General features: G+C 30.2%; 1 protein-coding gene across 1 annotated transcript in view; it reads right to left on the reverse strand.

Moving 5' to 3' along the window:
• Positions 1-7840: 7840 nt before the first annotated feature.
• The window catches only part of LOC113818968 (glutamate receptor ionotropic, NMDA 1), a 21854-nt gene continuing 20382 nt past the window's right edge, over positions 7841-9312 (reverse strand). The window contains exon 9 of the mRNA XM_070122409.1: positions 7841-9312. This exon is cut by the window's right edge and continues 530 nt beyond it. The gene's annotated coding sequence lies outside the window, so the exon portion shown is untranslated.

Genomic DNA, 9312 nt, shown 5'->3' on the forward strand with positions numbered 1-9312 from the left:
ATATATATATATATATATATATATATATGCAATGAAAAACACAATACCTTCTACCATGACTCCCCTCCCAATGAGTCTCCTCACTTGCCTGTCCTCAGCCTGCCTTACACTGAGGAGATCTACTCCCTCCGTCGGCCCCTGCAGTCTCTCAACTGCAGACTCTCCTTTCGCCAGGTGAATACCCTCCGTCGGAACCTGGTTCACACCTGCCCTCCCTCTACCTCGAAGGTGGGCACTTATGCTGTTCCATGTGCCTCCTGTGATAAGCAGTATTTTGGTGAAACAGGCGCCAGTCTTACTAAGCGTCTGTCTCAGCATAAGTACGCTGTATCCAGGGGACATACCAACAACGCCCTCTTCTGCCATCAGTGGGACACTGGCCATCAGATGGAATGGAAAGCTGCCCGCATTCTCTTCCCTTCCGCTGATGTCCATGCCCGCAGACTGGTGGAATCTTCTCTCATTAAGCTGCTGCCCAATTTCAACTTGAACAGAGGTTTCTCTCCTGCCGACAGCCTCCTCGATTCCCACGTCCTTCGTCTCCTCCCTTATGCCGGTCACCCGTCACATAGACCGCCTGATCCTTCGACCTGATCTGACCTCCCTTCGCTTCCGTTCTCCTGTCCTCTCCTGCCCCGTAGTTACCGAGTGCTTCTCCTCCTTTCCCTCTTATACCGCTTCGTCTCCCTTGCTTCTTCAGACCCGAAGATGGAATCGAGGACGATTCCGAAACTGTTGTCTCACTTTCATCAATAAATCTAGTTTGTACATTGTGGGTTTTTCTTCCATATATATATATATATATATATATATATATATATATATATATATATATATATATATATATATATATATATATATATGTATGTATGTATGTATGTATGTATATGTATTTTATAATGATAATAACAAAGTTTCCAACAGTAATAATAAAAATCATAACAGTAATAAAAAAGTACTAACAATGATACTATTATTATTATTTCTTTTATCATCATTAGCAGGAAAATTATTAGAATACCGTCAGTTATTGTTATCATTATAATAATTATCAAAATTATCATTCTAATTATCATTTTATCTTTATCATCGTTATTATGGTCATTATCATTATTATGGTCATTATAATTATTATGATCATTATTATGGTCATTATTGTCAATATTAATGGAGTTATCATCAAAATCATCATAATTAATAGAATTACTGCTAAAATAATTAAATACACCACTTAGAAGCGAAAAGGTTTTTTTTACCATGCTCGCAAAAAATCATCGCTAGATTTTAACGTTTTCTCGACTTTTATTACTTTTAGCCATGTTTTCATTATATATGGGCTTAATAATGCTAATTATTATTATTATCATTATATTCATTAGTATAATGATTATAATGATTCTTGTCATTTTCATCATTATTGCAGTTATAATAATTATTATCCTAATTATAAATGTCATTTTCATCATTATAACTATTTCTATAATGATAACAATAATGATAATTTTTGCAACAGTAATAATAAAAATACTTACAGTAATAAAAAAAACTAGTAACAATGAAATTATTATTATTATTTCTATTATTATCATTAGCAGGAAAATTATGAGAATAACGCCGGTTATTGTTATTAACGTAATAATTATCAAAATTGTCATTATAATTATAATTTTATCTTTATTATCATTGTGGTCATTATTATGGTAATTATTGTCAATATTAATGGAGGTATCGTCAAAATCATCATAATTAATGGAATTACTGCTAAAATAATTAAAAACACCATTTAGAAGCAATTTCTTTTTTTTTTTTTTTTTTGACAATCATGAAAAAAGTCTGTAATTCGCTAGATTTTGACGTTTTTTCGACTTTTGGGATTTTATTACTTTTAGCCATTTTTCATCAATTTTATCATTCTATTCATTATTATTATGATTATAGCTTTTGTTGCAATTTTCGTCATCATTATCATTATCATCATTATTGCAGTTATAATATTTATTATCTTAATTATAAATGTCATTTTCATCATTATAACTATTTTTATAATGATAATAACAATAATGATAATTTTAGCATCAATAATAATAATAATAATGATAATAATAATAATAATAATAATAATAATAATAATAATAATAATAATAACAACAACAACAAATGTAGCATCAATAATCATATTATTATTATTATTTCTATTATTAATATTAGTATGACAATTATTAGAATAACGTCAATTATTGCGATTATTGCAATAATTATCAAAATTATCATTATAATTATCATTTTATTTTTTTATCATTATTATTGTCATTATTATCAGTATTATTGCCATTATTATCATCATTATTATCAATATTAATGGAATTATCATCAAAATCATCATAATTAATGGAATTATCATCAAAATCATCATAATTAATGGAATTATCTTAAAAATCATCAAAATCATCAAAAACACCATTTAGAAGCGAAAAGGTCTTTTTTTTACAATAGCCATTTTTTCATTATAAATGAACTTAATAATTATTATTATGATAATTTTTATCATTATATTCATTTTGATTATGATTATGATTATTATTGCAATTTTCATCATTATCATTATTATCATCATTATTGCAGTTATAATATTTATTGTCTTAATTATAAATGTCATTTTCACCATCATAACTATTTTTATAATGATAACAATAATGATAATTTAGCTGCAATAATGATAGTAATAGTAACAATAAAAATGTAGTAATAATAATAATATTATTATTATTTCTATTATTAGTATTAGTATGAAAATGATTAGAATAACGTCAATTATTGCCATTATTGCGATAATTATTAATATTATTGCAATAATTATCATTTTATCTTTATCATTATTATTGTCATTATTATCATTATTATTGTCATTATTATCATTATTATTGTCATTATTATCATCTACAGATTACAACAACCAAATAAACTTCAAGGCCTGTGATAGTGTCAGTGACGAAATCCTTATTAGTAAACCAATAAATTACAAAATTGATATGTATTTGGTCAGAAGTTGTCTAAGTAACAGAACTCAATCAGTCAAAATATGTGAGAAAATAACAAAACAGAGAGTATCTTTGGTGTTCCACAAGGAACATAGGCCCAATCTTGGTAGCAATATTTATAAATGATCAACCATAGTCAATAACAATAGTCAACCATACCCCAAAATTGCCTTCTTGTTTAATACGCCGATAATTCTCAATTTCTCCATAGTGATTCTGTAAACCCCTTTGATGTTGGCTAAGTACAATACAACTATGATACTTGCACATATTAATTCATAGAATGATACAAGGTTCATATCAAAAGTGGCTATTAACTCTTTCAACCTTTGGTAACGCCACCTGTGTTCATACAAGACAGGTAAATACTCTATATGACAAATGATCACGTACAAACATCGGGGCACAGAATACACATACACGCACACGCACTCACAAATACCCGCACACGCACTCACATATACACGCACACGCTCTCACATATACACGCACACGCACTCACACATACACGCACATGCACTCACGCATACATTCACACGCAGTCACACATACACGCACACACACTCACACCGACACGCACTCGTACTCTCTCACACTCACACTCACCCACATACATCTACGTAGGTATACACATGCATGTACATGAAGTTTAAGAGCATTGCACACTTATGCTGATATTATGCAGTAAAGAATTCACACCAGAAAAGACGAAGTTTTGTTTGCTCTTCGTCCAATTTGCCTTGACCCAAATCGGATCACAACGCTACCATAAATGAAAGGAAATATTTGGTCATAAAGGTTTTTAGTTTAGTTTAATCCTTTATTTACCACCCTGGCTAACTGCACAGGCGTGGGCAAGCTGTGGTACATTTGATGGATGGTCAAGGCATTATATAATAGTATTACAGTGGAAATCTAGATCATAACATTATTACGATCTATACTACATCATTTAAAAGAAAAGATCAGTCACAGTAATTCATCTACTCATCCACCAAGCCGGCGTACGGCTGGTAGATGCCCAGCCACAGCAGTAACCTCCAAGCGACAATTGTAACTTCTCGCGCCTGGGCGGGGCGCGAACCGCCGACCCCTCGGATGAGAAGCCGACACGTTACCACTATACTAGCCTGGAGGCTACTACAAGATAAGGATAAGATACTTACAAGCTACTACAAGAGGTACATGGGGGAGTATATATACAAATACTGGGTGGTCAGGTCACGTCGGTAATTAGGTAATTACTGCTGTATCTGGGCACCACGGTGGGTGAGGACTGAGCTCTGTCGCGTCAGCACTAGCTGACACACGTTATCAAGTCTACATTAGTCGGCACAGGCCGGGCGAGGCTTAGCTTCGCATATCGGACTTATCCTTATCCTCTTGTAGTGTATGCCCTGACGAAACAATAGCAAAAAGGCCTTCGGCATATTCGTGTGTTTTCTTGCCCTTCCCATCGTTATTCCTGTTGCAATCTGTTCATCATGAATTCCATATATATATATATATATATATATATATATATATATATATATATATATATATATATATATATATGTGTGTGTGTGTATGTATGTATGTATGTATATGTATTTTATAATGATAATAACAAAGTTTCCAACAGTAATAATAAAAATCATGACAGTAATAAAAAAAGTACTAACAATGATACTATTATTATTATTTCTTTTATCATCATTAGCAGGAAAATTATTAGAATACCGCCAGTTATTGTTATTATTATAATAATTATCAAAATTATCATTCTAATTATCATTTTATCTTTATTATCATTATTATGGTCATTATCATTATTATGATCATTATTATGGTCATTATTGTCAATATTAATGGAGTTATCATCAAAATCATCATAATTAATAGAATTACTGCTAAAATAATTAAAAACACCACTGAGAAGCGAGAAGGTTTTTTTTTTTACCATGCTCGCAAAAGGCTGTAATTCGGTAGATTTTAACGTTTTCTCGACTTTTATTACTTTTAGCCATTTTTTTATTATAAATGGGCTTAATAATGCTAATTATTATTATTATCATTATATTCATTAGTATAATGATTATAATGATTCTTGTCATTTTCGTCATAATTATCATTATTATCATCATTATTGCAGTTATAATAATTATTATCCTAATTATAAATACCATTTTCATCATTATTACTTTTAGCCATTTTTCATTATATATGGGCTTAATAATGCTAATTATTATTATTATCATTATATTCATTAATATAATGATTATAATAATTCTTGTCATTTTCATCATTATTGCAGTTATAATAATTATTATCCTAATTATAAATGTCATTTTCATCATTATAACTATTTCTATAATGATAATAACAATAATGATAATTTTTGCAACAGTAATAATAAAAATACTTACAGTAATAAAAAAAAAAAAAACTAGTAACAATGAAATTATTATTATTATTTCTATTATTATCATTAGCAGGAAAATTATGAGAATAACGCCGGTTATTGTTATTAACATAATAATTATCAAAATTGTCATTATAATTATCATTTTATCTTTATTATCATTATGGTCATTATTATGGTAATTATTGTCAATATTAATGGAGTTATCGTCAAAATCATCATAATTAATGGAATTACTGCTAAAATAATTAAAAACACCATTTAGAAGCAATTTTTTTTCTTTTTTTTTTTTTTTGGACAATCATGAAAAGTCTGTAATTCGCTAGATTTTGACGTTTTTTCGACTTTTGGGATTTTATTACTTTTAGCCATTTTTTCATTATAAATGGGCTTAATAATTATCATCAATTCTATCATTCTATTCATTATTATTATGATTATAGCTTTTGTTGCAATTTTCGTCATCATTATCATTATTATCATCATTATTGCAGTTATAATATTTATTATCTTAATTATAAATGTCATTTTCATCATTATAACTATTTTTATAATGATAATAACAATAATGATAATTTTAGCATCAATAATGATAATAATAATAATAATAATAATAATAATAATAATAATAATAATAATATTAATAATGATAACAATAATAATAATAATAATAATAATAACAAATGTAGCATCAATAATCATATTATTATTATTATTTCTATTATTAGTATTAGTATGACAATTATTAGAATAACGTCAATTATTGCGATTATTGCAATAATTATCAAAATTATCCTTATAATTATCATTTTATTTTTATTATCCTTATTATTGTCATTATTATCAGTATTATTGCCATTATTATCATCATTATTATCAATATTAATGGAATTATCATCAAAATCATCATAATTAATGGAATTATCATCAAAATCATCATAATTAATGGAATTATCTTAAAAATCATCAAAATCATCAAAAACACCATTTAGAAGCGAAAAGGTTTTTTTCACAATGCTCGCAAAAGGCTGTAATTCGTTAGATTTTGACGTTTTTTCGACTTTTGGGATTTTATTACTTTTAGCCATTTTTTCATTATAAATGAACTTAATAATTATTATTATGATAATTTTTATCATTATATTCATTATGATTATGATTATGATTATTATTGCAATTTTCATCATTATCATTATTATCATCATTATTGCAGTTATAATATTTATGATCTTAATTATAAATGTCACTTTCATCATCATAACTATTTTTATAATGATAACAATAATGATAATTTAGCTGCAGGAATGATAATAATAGTAACAATAAAAATGTAGTAACAATATTATTATTATTATTATTATTTCTATTATTAGTATTAGTATGAAAATGATTAGAATAACGTCAATTATTGCCATTATTGCAATAATTATTAATATTATTGCAATAATTATCTTTTTATCTTTATCATTATTATTGTCATTATTATCATTATTATTGTCATTATTATCATCTACAGATTACAACAACCAAATAAACTTCAAGGCCTGTGATAGTGTCACTGACGAAATCCTTATTAGTAAACCAATAAATTACAAAATTGATATGTATTTGGTCAGAAGTTGTCTTAGTAACAGAACTCAATCAGTCAAAATATGTGAGAAAATAACAAAACAGAGAGTATCTTTGGTGTTCCACAAGGAACATAGGCCCAATCTTGGTAGCAATATTTACAAATGATCAACCATAGTCAATAACAATAGTCAACCATACCCCAAAATTGCCTTCTTGTTTAATACGCCGATAATTCTCAATTTCTCCATTGTGATTCTGTAAACCCCTTAGATGTTGGCTAAGTACAATACAACTATGATACTTGCACATATTAATTCATAGAATGATACAAGGTTCATATCAAAAGTGGCTATTAACTCTTTCAACCTTTGGTAACGCAACCTATGTTCATACAAGACTCTATATGATAAATGATCACGTACAAACATCGGGGCACGGAATACACATACACGCACACGCACTCACAACTACCCGCACACGCACTCATATACACGTACACGCACTCACATATACACGCACACGCACTCACACATACACGCACATGCACTCACGCATACATTCACACGCAGTCACACATACACGCACACACACTCACACCGACACGCACTCGTTCTCTCTCACACTCACACTCACCCACATACATCTACGTAGGTATATACATGCACGTACATGAAGTTTAAGAGCATTGCACACTTATGCTGATATTATGCAGTAAAGAATTCACACCAGAAAAGACGAAGTTTTGTTTGCTCTTCGTCCAATTTGCCTTGACCCAAATCGGATCACAACGCTACCATAAATGAAAGGAAATATTTGGTCATAAAGGTTTTTAGTTTAGTTTAATCCTTTATTTACCACCCTGGCTAACTGCACAGGCGTGGGCAAGCTGTGGTACATTTGATGGATGGTCAAGGCATTATATAATAGTATTACAGTGGAAATCTAGATCATAACATTATTACGATCTATACTATATCATTTAAAAGAAAAGATCAGTCACAGTTATTCATCTACTCATCTACCAAGCCGGCGTACGGCTTGGGCGTGGAAAGGCAATGTAACATTTGATATGTGATACTACATTCCAAACTTGGCGAAGCAGTCCGTAGAGTTGGAGTAACAATTCTATAAGAAGCTGATACCTACAACTGAGCTAACCGCGGCAGTATGATCTGGAACCAACTACCTTATAAGAAACATTCAAAAAGAAATTAAAGGAACATCTTTTAAATCACCAGTGACATCAGGTTTCAAAAAATAAGGATAGGCAAGACTAGTTTATGTACTGTAAAATCACTTTTTATGTAATAAGAGTAACCATTGTAACAAATGGAATAAAGTATTTTTAAATTTGATTTTGATCATCTTCTCTTTCTCTTTCCCCTTTCCTTTTTCCTTTCCCTTTCCTTTTCCCTCTTTCTCTTTCCCTTTCCCTTTCCTTCTTTCTCTTTCCCTCGTTCTCTTTTTCTTTCCATTTCTCTTTCTCTCTCTCCTCTTTCCTTTACGCTTCCATTCCTTTTCCCTTTCCTACTTTCTCTTTCTCTTTCCTATTCTCTCTTTCTCTTTCCTTTTCCCTTTTTCTCTTTCCCTTTTCTTTTCCATTTCCCTCTTTCTCTTTCCTTTTCTCTCTCTTTCTCTTTCCCTTTTCCTTTCCATCTCCCTCTTTCTCTTTCCTTTCCTTCCCCCTCTTTCTCTTTCCCTCTTTCTTTTTCTTTCCCCTTTTCCTTGGCCTTTCCCTTTTCTTTTCTTTCCCTCTTTCTCTTTTTTTCTTTTTCTCTTTCCATTTTCCTTTCCCTTTCCGTCTCTCTTTTTCTTTTCCTTCTCCTTTTCCTTTCCCTTTCCTTTTCTCTTTCCCTTTCCCTTTTCCTATTCCTTTCCCATTTCTTTTTCTTTCCCTCTTTCTCTTTTCCATTCTCTTTCTCTTTCCTTTTCTCTCTATTTCACTTTCCCTCTTTCTTTTTTTTCTCTTTTTCTTTTTCTCTCTCTCTTTCCCTTTTCCATGTCCCTCTTTCTTTCCCTTTTCCTTTCCCTTTTTCTCGCTTTCTCTTTCCCTTTCCTTCTTCTTCGCCCCTGAAAATATAGGACCCTGAACAGTGTCTGGAGGAACTAGGGGCTTAGTCATTTTTTATTTCTCTCGGAACACAGTCAACAAAATTCATTTCATAGAAAAAGAACAGTTCAAGCAAAGTGCATATATGGATGAAATAACTATGGATATTTTTTATTACTACGACTAACCAGTGCGACATGAATCGGCCATCCATATATAGTAGGCTTTGGACCACATCTTCGTTCCTT

The sequence above is a fragment of the Penaeus vannamei genome, chromosome 6 (assembly GCF_042767895.1).
Source record: "Penaeus vannamei isolate JL-2024 chromosome 6, ASM4276789v1, whole genome shotgun sequence".
NCBI classification, from domain to species: Eukaryota; Metazoa; Arthropoda; class Malacostraca; order Decapoda; family Penaeidae; genus Penaeus; species Penaeus vannamei.